Consider the following 13,938-nt stretch of genomic DNA (forward strand, 5'->3'; position numbering starts at 1 on the left):
TGAGCTCCCCTAACGTTTGAAACAAATTGCGCTAATTGAACATTAGTCCCAGGACACTAGCATGTTCAAGCACCATTTCAAAACCTACACCGTATCTATGCAAATCACGCTACCTTTTTAAAGCTAAATAAAATAAGGCTGGCTCTGTACTATGAGTCTTTTCTGACATTGTCAGAATGTCATCTTCTACCCTGCTTTCTATTTTAAGCAGCAGTGCAAAGAACATCTTTTCATTAACTTCAACACATATGATTTGGCTTTACTGTTAAGACCCTTTGTGTCATATCTTAATCCTAGCCAGCCTCAGACTTCCTCTTTGCCAGGCTATTAATGCCACTCTTTAGTTTCTCTTACTCCTCATTCTCTAGTTGTATTCTATTCATGTGCTTGTATGTGATGAGACTTAAAACTGCTGTGCATATATGGGTGACTTATTTTTTTCATCCCTTGTACTTAGTTTCTTATTCCACTCCAAGAAGGGAGGTGACACCATGGAGTGCTTTGGTTTGGATTTAAAAAATCCCCAGTACGTATGCATTGCTCTATGGCTAACTTAAAAGAGACCACATCAAGGAAACGTGTGTTGTAGTTAGAAGGGGAGGAGCAAAAATTTGTGGCTATCCTTAGTTCGGAGCAGAGATGGATCCATAGAGATTTATTTTATCAAGTACTAGGGGATCAAAGCTGTGTCTTTATCACAGAGCTTCAGTTTACCCCCCTGTCCACCCTTCACACTTGGCATTTACCTAACCTACTAGAAACCAGTGGAGGTCTCAGGAATGGGTTTAATGTGCACCTGTGAAAAGGTCAACAGTGGACTGAAAACAGCGATAGACATTAGCGATCAACAAGGCAGAGTGTGGTACTTTTGAAGACTGTAGCATCACTGAGGAATCTAAAGCTAGGACTAGGAGTACTGTTGTCTGACTCCTTTGTGAGTAATTAAGTAGGTTGTATGTTACAACCTGTGCTTGGTATGATAATTACCCTACTGTTAGTTCTCCCTGTTGACTACTCATCTGTCATCCATTACCATCAGCTTGGACTGAATAGAATTTGGAGTGGTATGAGGTGCCTCATACAGTGGAGAACAAGCATTTTGAAGGACCTGCAGGTGCTACTACAAGGTAAATAGCTAATAAGATCATTACTATGCATTTCTCAAGTTTTCTAATATATTCAGCAAAGTTTATTACTCCTTTCTCAATACCAGTAAGCAATCTCCGACATATTAAAGAACTGTGGTTCAGGGGCTGGAAAGAGGGAATCTCTAGTTCTGCTTCTGAGATAAAACAGCTATTCTGGCAAGTAGAGACCATTAGTAGTTAAAAGATGGCATGTTCAGTCACCTTCTGTTACAGTCTACCCCTAACATGGTGCCCAAATGTGCACTGGCAAAGGGCATGCAGTCATCACCACTTTCTCTTTCCATTAGTCCAGTGCTCCTTTTACATGCAGAAGTATAGTGTAAAATATAATAAGAAAATAATGATATGGCTGCAACTTCAATGTGATTTTTTCCTCTGGTTGGTTTAACAATTAAAAATACTCTATTATAAGTGATCTAATATACCTGTCAGGTGGTATCATTAAAGTATTTCTTTAATCTCAATTAAAATGTGAAGATCAGTACTTTCCCATAGAAACTTTATTTTAATGCAACCTAAAGGAAGTTTGTTTTGCCGAAAAAAAATTATGACTGACCACAGTTATGGCCTGTAATAAGTTTATAATGTCTTTCTACACTCAGATTCCCCAGGAGGGTAAATCAGGATAGCATATATTGGCAGATGGGAGCATAAATGCGGCTAGGAAGAGAACTCAAGTGAGAAGCATGTTGAGTCAGTCTCTTCCAAAGATGCTCCTCGAAAACCCAAAGGTACAAAGTTGAGCTGTTCCCACTCTGTAGAAAAAACTAATAAAATAGAGCTGCAATAACTGCACTCACTCTTTTTCAGTTTTATGCATCTCAGGGGCACAGACAGTCAGGCAGATAAGTTGTAATTTTACACCTCTTTGCACCAGCTGCACTTAACTGGTCTGATTTTTACCTGTCACTAATAGCACCACAGAGAATTAAAATGAAAGAACTATTAAAAGCCTCATGTATTTTTCATATGTAGGTTGTTTGCATTTCTAATGCTTATTTTGAAGCCTTGCATGAAGTGAAAAGCGGAGGTGATAATTGATTACCATGCAAAATCTAAAAGTATGGTATTACGAAAAAAACTGCGTTTTTGTTCGGAGATAGAGAACTTAATGAACAAGGTAAGTCATTTCAGTGAGGAGATTCTTTGAAGTATGTTGAAAACAGTCCAAAAAGAATCATACAGATTTCCAAAATAATGACAAAAAATGGTTTTCAGAGAACACAAATTATCAAGGTTTATAGCGCTTTAATAGGCCGTCACCTTTAAGTTGATTCTTCCCCTTTTCCCTTCCCCCACTCCTTTTTTAAAATGAAAAGCTGCTTATTTTTCAAATTAATCTCTCCAAATCCCTTGGTCAATTAGTCTGCAATAGGAGAAAGGCGGAAAAGCATCTTATCTAGACAGACAATGAGAATTTTAGGCAGAGAAGACTGGGGGTTTTTGACCAAGTTTGTTCCTCTTTACAAAATTAATGATATAAAGGTAGCTGTAAACAAATCATCAGTTACTGTGCTGTACAGGGTAATTTTAAATTAAGAATGTATGTGACTGTAGAAGATGAAGTAAAACCTTAACCATAGTATTGGGAGGTAACTGAAATACATTTTCTTTTTGTACCTTTGTTTCACTGTTAGAAGTTTGATTCAGGGATGTTGTAAAGCTTTGCGGCAGTGCAGACAAAACAGGATGTTATCGCCCACAGATCAAGTATCTTTGAGTGGCAGCGTTCGATTTTTGCAAAGAGGGTAAAGAGCAAGTATTACAAGAAATAGGAATCTGAGCTGGGGGAATAATTATATGTTTCTGCCCTCAATCACGATTATCTCAGAAGGCCTTTCACCTCCAAGGGCTGAAAGGCTTTTCTGTGTATTTGGGCTTGTGCCAAGTGCATGGGAAGAGGAAAACAGCTGAGATGGGACACGGAGCCTGAAGTATGAGCTGCTGGCATGGCTGGCTGCTCCCGCTGCTTTCACAAGGGCTGTGGAAGAGCGAGGATGCTGAGCGGGGCTGGGTGGGACCGTCTCCTGCAGCAAAGCTGCTGCCTCACACGCAGGAGGAAAAGCGGAAGGCTGGGAAGGTGGAGGGAGATGAGCAATCCCGGCAGCTCATGCTGCTCAGCGCCGGCCTGCAGGGTAGCAGAGTGTGCTCTTTATATGCCTGCCTGCCTTCCCTGCGCCTGCTGTCACGCTGGGTTTTCCCTAGATTTTTTTGGCTGCCTTTGATCACTGTTATTGGTGTGAAATTTTGTCCCCTATTAAGCTCCTGGTAAAATGCCTGTTGTCCTCAGTACAACTGGGTCTGCTCACTAAAAACACTTTAGAAGTCACAGCATTCCTGTCAAAGATTGACAGACATTAAACTAAAATGGATTATGGCAATACCTATAGTATTTTTTTACTCATAGCTGTGAATGACTTTAAAATCTCATTCCCCATCATCCATACAGAAAATCCTGATAACCGCGTTTGGTTAACTTCTGGGCTGTAGCCACATTGTAGTATTCCCTCTTTTACAAGCCTAATTCTTCATGTAATAATAAATAAAAAAATCCAGAATACAGGCAATCCTCCACCTTTCTATCACCCTTCCCTTTCCTGCTGCCTGGAGATACTACTGATCCTTCATTCGCTTATGGAGTTGTCCAAGCTTATTAGCACTGGCAAAAGTAATCCCTGTGTTCTCCTGGCTACTTGACAAAAGGAGCACAACTGACTTCAGGCTACTGTCTAGAAGGAATACAGTGAATATTAATGATTGCAAATAGGAAATAGGTAATGGGAACGCATTCCACCCCAGTGTCATTTCCCGGCAGCTTGTTTATCTGGGCATTCACTGGGCCAGTGCATCGGTACTGGGAGCACACAAATAAACTCTGCTGTGCAGCTGAGAATGAGGACCAGAATCCTGAAAACATCCCAGCAGTTTGCCTGTTATATGGAGCAAGAGGTACTTGCCAATTTTTAATCATTGAGCTTAGCGACTGGCACGACAACATTTTTATGACAGGGGAATTATCCACAGGCAGTTGGAAGGTCTGTAAGGAGGTCAGGAGAGTGACTCAGTGGCAAACTTATGGTATGCCTTTCAGTGAACCCGGTCTCCCAGGCCCCTGCTTGGTGGTCAGCTGGGAACATGGAGTATGTCCTAAGAGCAACCACCTTCACTGTATTTTTCAGTGTACAAAATTACCTTGTAATTATGCAATAAGTGCCATGTTAGGCAGGATTCTGCTTTGAGTCTAAGCTTGGCTGTCGGACATGGTGGAAGTCATACAGTGGGCTGAGACAGTGGTTTGCTTGATTCTGTTTTTGTGTCAGACACTTGCAAATGTTGCTGATGAATACTAGGGGGAAAAGAAATCTGAAAAAGCCCTAAACCAAATGATAAAATACACTATCAATTTCCTATTTCTGCTCCCAGACAGTCATGCAATCCATGGAGTTGCTACAAGAGGTTTAAAATATTCCAAATATGATTTTTAGTGTCAAGATAACCTCTGAATCTAAACTCTAATAAAGCTTTTCACCAAAATGAGATGTTGATTAGTCAACACTATATTCAGACTCTTTTGTTTAAAAAACATTTACTTCTGCAGAAAGGCGCCCAAAACCTGCACTATTCATGCTACTCTGTTTCTGCGGAAACTGTGTGTTGGAGTGGAATAGGAAAAATGAGGGAGGGAAGGAGAGGTGAAGTGCCTTTGGCTGAAGTCCCGTTGGCCAGTCACAGTTTCAGCTGGGGTAACTCAGACAAGCAAGCCCTCAATGCTCAAGTCCAGACAGTTCTCTTCCCTCCTCCCCTTAACTTGTGGCAAGGGAGGAGCCTGGTTTGACAGACACTATTCAAAAAGTGGCTGCTTAAGCAATTTATCTGGGTTTTCCCCTGATTTTCACTCATATTAAAGAGGTACATTTACAGTTTTTTAATGCATCAAGAATTGTAGTGAATCAGTAATGTTAGTCAATAGCTACCTAAAGTGGTAGAGCAAGGTTTGCTCTCAAATGAGCCTTCCATTGACAGACATGTTGCACAGTCACTGGTCTTCTGAAAAGCACCATTGTATCCTTGAAAGGACACTCTCCTCTTCCCAGACTGAAAAGACACCTTTTTATCATTCTGGAGCCTCGAAAGTATGCATGTTTTTGATGAATCACTATGAAAGACAGACAGCCTTGACTAATAAACTCAGCTATTTGTTTTCTGTTCCCTGGTAAGTGTTTCACTGATAGTCATACTGCTTTCTCTTAGAGTAAGACACCTTTCTTAAAATAATATTTAAAATAACAAAAGAATATATTGTGACTTTTTTCTCTTGTTAATCAATATTTGCCTGCTCCCTGTGGGTGTGGGTCAGGGTAAAAATTCTAACATGATACAGTTGTGATTGATGCCCTTATTCTGCAGAAGTAGAAGGTGGTGAGTGGTTCTGTTTCTACCACATACACACAAAAATGACCAGGCTTTCATTGTGGTCTGAGGTTCCAGGTTGGAGAGCCTGGGCATCTTCCTGTCTATCCTCAGCATGCACATGCTGCCACAGAGGACCAAATGGAAATGCGTGGCGTGTAACTTTAAGTCCAAAGTTCAGTAGAGAATTCTGAATTACTGCAGGAAAAGAGGAAGGAACAGAAAAAGCATCTTGCAAGAACGGAGATTATGGGGGAAAAGTAACTAAGGAAATTACATTATCCTTTCAAATTCAGGTACAAGTGTGTGCAGACCCAAGAATTTCAGAAAAATTTCTTATAGGTAGAAGCTAAAGGGAAGGGCCAAACTCAAGAGGGATAGTAGCTGTATGTTCAGGCCTCTGCATGGAGAAATGAACACCTACTTCTTGCTCTGCTGCTACCTCAGCTTCTTAGCAAGACATTAAAATCTCTTCAAGTCTCTCTCTAATCTCTATGCACGGGAGTTAGCAATCAAACATGAAGAGAGCTCACTGGAACAATTCAGGGAACCCTGCAGCCCTTTCCCTTTGTGTGCCTGTGGTCTGTTGCACTGTGCATGAAAGAACCAGGAAGGGAAAAGAGAAAAAAGCAGAAAAGCAGGCAGTTGGCATCAGGCACTCGTGCTGCCTTCATTCTTTTGTATGTCGATGTTTTCATAAACTACAACAGAGTTGCAGTTCAACCTAACTTTTTGGGTTTATTTGATTTGTAAACCATTCTGCATTTTAGAAAAATATTTATTGTTTACAGTTGGCAGGTCTGATTGCACCCCTGTTTAGATTATCCAGGCTTTGAGTTTGACAGCTTAAGAAATATCTGTTTGTTGAAGTGCTTACTGCTGTACACCCATTTGTAACGAACAGGAAGTTCAGGCCACACAAAGACATTACTGATACAGTCAGAACATGCCAGAAACACAATATATTGAAGCAACACTCCATTAACCCAAGTTAGGTAGTGCAGCAAAGTGATCACATCTATATCAATATATGCTTTAGGAGACAAATTAGCCTTTTATTCACTGTAATCCATAAAATTCATCAGGCACAAAACAGAAGGCATAATTCAGCAGCTATTTGGCTCCACACTCCTCCCTACAATAGGGTCTGGAACTGCCCTTTACAAGCCAAGAAAATGTGAAAGCTCCCTCCAGTACAGTATGAAAGTCGCATTTGAAAAGAATGATAGCCATGCTACGTAAACAGCCTTCAGAGAAACACTGTGGCTCCCTGCTGCACTGCAACATCACCCAGCAGCCACAGGTGGCCTATTTCTGCACAGCAACTTTCCTAGGCACAACACACTCCTCTGTGGATAGACTGTTCTATCCATAGGTCCATTAAGTTTTGGTGCCACTGCTAGTCATCACTGATCTACAAATAATAATTCCACTCATCTTCTTGGTGTTAGTTTTCCTGCCCTGCAATTGAAACAATGCGCCTTAAGCAAAGTTGCAGCCCATGCAACTTTGATTTGAAACCCATGATTTCCTTTAAAGAACAAGATGTCAAATTCTGATTTTCTGTTGTAAGACTAGACAGTTCACATAACTGGCATAGAGACAATTGTACTTTCCAAGCTAAGAATACTCTCAAAAAATCTGTATTTATTTGACTTCAAATATATTTGAGACACTGGTAAAAATGTGAACAGAATTTAGACATTGGGAATAATGCAGTTCAACTAGTTCATGACAGAATAAATAAGAAGAGATGAACTTGGTGCAAATGAGCAAGTATTATCTTAGAATCATAACCCTGCAATTTCTCTTGCATCCCTCAATCAGAATCAAGGTGTAAGGTTCAATACTAATTTTAAAACCTCTCTTATTTATAAATCACAATATGTTCAATAGCTGAAAATAATTGTGATGACAGTCAAACTTATCAAATTTGTAAAGCCAAAACTCTCTGATTTGCAAATCTTCTTGAGTTTGAAAAAGATATGGAAATCCCAAGACAGTGTCCAAATTACACAGCCATTTATACCAATCTCTTAGAATTTTAAATAGTGATTCAAGTTCAGACTGGAAAAGGTTCTTCACTGAGAGGGTGGTCTGTCACTGGAACAGGCTGCCCAGGGAAGCGGTCACAGCATGAACCCTGTCAGAGTTCAAGGAGCATCTGAGTGATGCTCATAGTCATGTGGTTTAGTTTTAGGCAGTCCTGCGAGGAGCAGGGAGTTGGACTCTATGAACCTTATTGGGTCCCTTTCAACTTGAGATATTCTACAATTCTAAGTTCAACAGGTACATTTTAAAGAAAATATACAGAAACACCATCCAGAAGTCCCATTTTCAAACAACTTTGGCAATTAAGAGGCAGATAGGTTCCATTAAAAAGTACTAAGGAGATGCTGGCCTATGAAACCACTACTTTGTTTCATGAGTAAAGCAAATGAAGGCCATTTTTTGGACAAATTTGTATCCTGTCTTCCTTACATCTTCCCACCATGATGCCATCAAAATATTCTCCCAGTATTCCTCTTTGCCTCCTGCACTTTCTTCCAGTACCCTTGTCTCCCTTCTGTATCATCTCAAACGCCTTCTCCCCACCTTGTAATGTTTCTAGTTCATTTGTACATTGCTCTAGATGCCACCTTTCCCTCTGCTTGCCCTTTTCCAGCTTGTTGCCTGGACCACAGTAATCAGATGGGGACCAAGCCTTCATACAAACCTTGTTTTATTAGAAAATACGCAAAGAAAATATTAACACAAATCCTATTAAAAAATTAAAACAGGAGTAAAATACAATTAGCATAGCTTTTGAGATGACCGTCTTAGGTATTTTAATTAGAGTATTAGATTGCTTGCACTCAGTACAAATAAATTATTTTCCACTTCAGAAAAAAAAGCTTAAGATTATAATTTAGAAAGAGGTTAAATGAGATATGACATGTATAAGTTATTCAGAGTTAAAACTTTAAGAACCTAACTAAAAATTTCTGACATTTGCAAACGTTCTGGTGCTAGCATTTCTTGGCATTTTAAAATGACCACGTTGCAAGCTGTAGTACTTATGCAGGAGACAGCAATTTGACATATATTTCTGTTTAGATTCAGCATCTTTGGCCCTACAAAAGGATGAGTTTCCAATTTAATTAAATACTGCTTGAATAAAAAAAACTATGTCTGTGTCTTAGTGAAGACCTGAGTGTCTGGTCTTCATTAATACATGTTTTTGTTTTATTGCTTAGAAAACAAACAGAAATGCAGCATGATAAAAAACATGAAAATTTTGAGGTAGCTGTTTTGCAAAGCTTTCAGACATTGCAAACAGAAGTTAAGACTTAGGGTCCCATGACCTCATTAATGAAATTAAACCTTCCATGAAGGATAAATATAGTAAAAATAGAGATGTTTTTAAATTCTAAGTGCTTAAATATACTGGGTGAATTGTAACTATATACAAATAGGGATTCTTCCCTTAGCCAGAGGTCAAGCCTAGAAAGCCCCCAAAAAAGTAACGCTTAAGAAACAGGAAATTAATGGTATGTTACTTTAAGAAAAATGAAGAAAGAATCTGAAATACCTATGCTCTTTTACTGTCTGCTGGTGAGGCATAATTAAGCAGCGATTATTCAAAAAGAAAAAAAGAATTTTTATGCACACAGCATTCAACAGACTCATTATTAATCTAAAATGGTCTAAACTTTCTCAAGTCCTGTCTAAATGGCAGAAGTGTTGAGCTGCACAATATACCGCACCTCCGGTCCCATAGTTCCTCCAGAGTGGAGACCAGACCAGAGCGTGGTACAGCTGTTTTCTGGCCTCATGCCCAATTCTTATTCCACCCATCAAAACCAGGTGGTGGAGAAGGTCGAGTGTGGCTGGATTTCATTTCAATGTCGGTCTGAGAAATAGCTGGGGATTCCGTGTCCTAAATTTCAGATCGACTCAGTGATCTATTGGACAACGCAACTGCAATGTATTGCTACATGACAGACTGTTATTTAGGGTCTAAGATCACCGAAATGGTTCTCAGCTCTGCAGATCCTGTGTAACTACAGCTTGTAATGACAAATTGAAGCTAACTTTACTTAGCTTGCGTTTATCCAGCAGTGTAGTGCTAAGTTTCTAGGTTAGTAATTCATTAATTCAATAATTTAGCACAGGGTAACCACAGGTCACCAGTAACAGGCTGCTGCTATAGTACCTAGGCTGGCTCATTTGAAGCTAACACCAACCTGCTCATGCAAGTTGCAACTGTATCTTTGTCTGCAAGTGGGTGTTTGAAAAAATTTCAGGAAGGCATGTTTGATCCTGACAACAAAAAGTAAAATTACTAGGCTACGATGAAAAGTTGAACGATTTCTTCTCAGAGAGAGGAAAAGTTAATAGTTACACAAGGCCACTGATGTCCAAAAATAGGAGAGGAAACATGGCTTGTACTTTTATACCTTGCAATCTGTTCCTGAAAAAGTAATGTTAGGAAATGTTCTTAAAGTCCTCCATGTCTAGTCTCATCTGCATAGCTACGGGGACAAATGAAAGCCATGTTTTGCTTACTTGGTATCCATCCCACCTGTTTAGCTGTGTAAACATGAATTATGGCAAGTGCACTGTGATATTATTCTGGGAGCCTGCACAATTCAATACAACTTCTATTTTCATCTGTCTACTTACTCATTTTCCATTTACCTCCTGAGTATGAGGGACCATACAGCAGTTTAAGTACCTGTTTTCACATGACTTTTTCCATTTCTGTATGTCTATTTCAATACGCAATGCAAAAAAAGACTCTCTGGGACAGCTGTGTTTCGGCATGCTGTGAACTAGCTGGAGACTTGCACAAACCTTCTGCTAGTCCTCTGGGGTGAGCGCAGCAAGGAAGATAATTCTGGATGGCACACTCTTACAGATGATTACTTTTTCTCAGTTTGAGGAGGAAAGGATCAAGCAAGGAGTAATTCAATGCCAGAAAAAGAAAACTAAAAGCCTCAAATGCGTCTACTGGCACAATCACACTGGACAGCTTTTAGGGCAGTTTGTCTCAGATTTTAGATCGGTTCAAAAAGGGCCATACTGTAGGAAACTCCTGCACCTTAGGGAGTGAAGTGGTAACCTAGATATGGAGCAGACCTCAAGAACAACCAAATGGACAGAGACCATGGATTTATCAAAGGACAGACTCACACAGAGACAGAACTGATCACAGAGCCATCAGGTAAATGGTCTGTTCTTTGTTATGGAAAAAAATTACCTATGCAGGTATTAGTGTAGGGGCCAGCAGACAGCACAATATGACCCTTCCTTTGGTCAAGGACAGGAGTCGCATCACTCCCCTGCCTCCTTTTACCGCTTGAACCCCTTATTCTAATGGGTATGTGCACATACCATCCAATATAGATTCCAACTGAGCAAAATTTTCCAATGTCATTAACGATTTACTCTAGCCATGGTTTAACTGGTAACTATTAAACTTATTCAAAGCTGGGATTAGAGGCTTAGCAAGAACCAAGTGCCTACCTTTGTATGTATACCTACTGAATTCTGTGAGTGTTATATGGGTATTAGTATTAAAGCACTGTTCCAGGGAGAGTCCATGGCAAGTCCCACTTAAGTGAAGAAATAATTTTGTGCTTGCAGTGTTTGATCTCCTCTCATTTTTAGTTCACGGTGTGCTTTCCAGCCAAAAAGATAAGGATCAGATTTATTTTTAGCCAGCCTTGGCATCCTAATTCAGTATCATTTTAATGTTCAACTGCGTATTTTCCCTGTTCCCGCTCAATGAGTTTTACAAATGATTGAAATATGAGAAAATCACAGTCGTCAGTGAAATTGCTGGAGAGAGCTAACTTCCTGTATCTGATCTACAGCTTATTTGCTCTCTCCATTCAGTGGTTTGCTAATCGGTCACCAGATTATAACAGTTTTCTACCAGATGCCGGGAAAAATTGTTTCTTTTTCCAATCTGGGACCTCCAACTGATTAATATATTCTCATGGCACTGCTGTTTGAAACCATAAGTTGTAAACACCCCTTTTATCTGACAGTCCCAGTCCCTCAGCAAGGGCCTCCTAACCATCAAAAATTCTGTGTAAGAATGCATTAATATGAAATACTAGGCTCTGTAGACTGGCAGCATGGGATATAACTGTTTCTAAATAGAAGAGATGAAATGAAAGCACAGTAAACACGTAAAATATTAATTTAAGGCTTTGTATGATACAAAATGTGACAGGGTGATACTTTTTTCCCTTTTCTTCTCTCTGTGAGAGAAGAATATATTTGGTGAAAAGGACCCCGATCCAGCAAATATTAAAAAACAAAACAAAACAAAACAAAACCCAAGTCAGCAAAGATTCAAGGATAACCTGCTGCAAATAAGCCTTGGATGCAGGCCTGATGTGCATCTTGACTTCTACTGAAAGAGGAGCTGGAAAGAAGGAAAAAGTAGTTGCCAATAATTTAGAGAACAACTGGAAAGTTAGAATACACAAGTTACAAAATCAAGTATAGTTTCTTGAGTTGCCCTTTCCCCTCATGTGCAATAAGCTGCAGCCCCCACATCTTTACCAGGCTGTGTGTGATATACAGGGGACACATATTTCACATCATCAGGTTCTTCAGCTGTCCAAGCAGTCCCAGGTTTTAAAGGGTGATAGCCAACCATAAGCTCCTGAAATGGAAGACCACCTGGACAGATGTACTTGACCAGGCTGGCTACAGGCAAAAGGAGAACAGCATGCTGGCAATGCGGATTTCCATTACAACTGAGGTAGTTGTTAATTTCACTGCAAATAAGAGTTTTGCATATTTTTATTACTTGCAGGTAGATTCCAAGTACTATTTCATATGGTACTTTAGTTTGTAACAGAATTCTTGATCTTCTTCTTGAACTACGTAGTATTTTGGGGAAAGAAAAAAGAGACAGAGGGCTTTATTCAAATTTTCGAACAGGGCAGACAAAGATACCATAACCAGAAGGGTATTAGATAAAACAGCATTGTGGACAAAACCATCAACAACATCACTTTTCCACATGGCTTTCAATGACAATTCAAAGGAAGAGACATAAAAGGCACACTCTGTTCTCCCGCATTTTCAGTGATTAGAGGCATACTCTGAGTGTATGTGCTGGGTTTATCAGTGCATCGAGTTCACAGGATCATTTCTTGCTTCTGACCCCATAGAAATGGTACAGTGCATTCAGAAATGGTACAGTGTATTGTTCCATTGAATGCGAATAGTGCCAAGCATATTGGTAAACAAATAGATTTGGATGTGTCCTACCATCAGCTCATCAGATGTGCATTCTATTAGCATTTTGCAATTGTTTCTTGCCATTCTGCTTTTTCTGCCGTTTTCTGGAATTCTGTTCTTAAGAATAATGCATAAGTTAGGAAAGAGGAGGAGATTTTAGAAAATGGACTTATATGCCTATTGTAACTAGTGTTTGAAGGGAATAAAAGCCCTTATTTTCAAAACAGGTTAAAGTTAGGTATCTGGACAAAGAAGAAATCATTGTCCTACACAAGATTTCTTCCTCACTATGAACTGAAATAACCATAATCCTTCAGTTTGTGCTTAATCCCTCTTTGTATCAGGGCAGCCCAGCTAGTAAAGTACTGAGTGCTCTGGAAGGTGGGTAAAAATCCTGATACTTAGACTTACTGTCAATAGATGGACATGTGTGAATGCAGTTTTATAGTGGTAGTGATTTTAAAGGCCTGTCTTGAATAAATACTGCAATGAAGACACACTCTTTGGTGACAATATTTACATTCTTAATGTTTATTATAATATTTTTCAGCTCTGAAGGCAAAAGCATGTGTGTATTTCCTACCAGAGTCGGTAGGAACCAGCTCTGGTACTCTGGTAGGAACCGACTCATGTGTTACTACAATGAGTGGCAAAGTGGGTGTAAAACATGATTAAATCAAACGCAAAAAATCAAGCCCACTGAATGAATTTCTAAGAAACAATGCACAAGGTCAAACTGCAATGGATTAATTCTCTGTGCTTTGAATGAACATAGCTGACTCTTTATAATATTTTCACTGTTATTTGATGTTATGCATCTTATAGTACGAGCACAGGGAATTTCATATGCCTAAAGGTGGATAATCAGTTTTTATTCAGTTCTTTGAAAGTAACAAAGTTCATTTAACAGTGTTCTGTGTGAAGGCTGGGAAGAAATACTGGATGGCTAACAAGCCAAGCCAGTTCTGCTTTTATTTTAACAATTAGCTGTAACATTTTCTGCTTTTAAAAAATTAATTTTGCTGGTATAGATGTATGTATAGACAAATCCAGACAGAATGAAACTGAATGGCTAGTTCACATGTGTTATGTACCAGGCTGGTAATGCCTATGGCTATTGAAGCTGGATGACATT

This window comes from Chroicocephalus ridibundus, chromosome 1, assembly GCF_963924245.1.
Source record: "Chroicocephalus ridibundus chromosome 1, bChrRid1.1, whole genome shotgun sequence".
In the NCBI taxonomy this organism is placed as follows: Eukaryota; Metazoa; Chordata; class Aves; order Charadriiformes; family Laridae; genus Chroicocephalus; species Chroicocephalus ridibundus.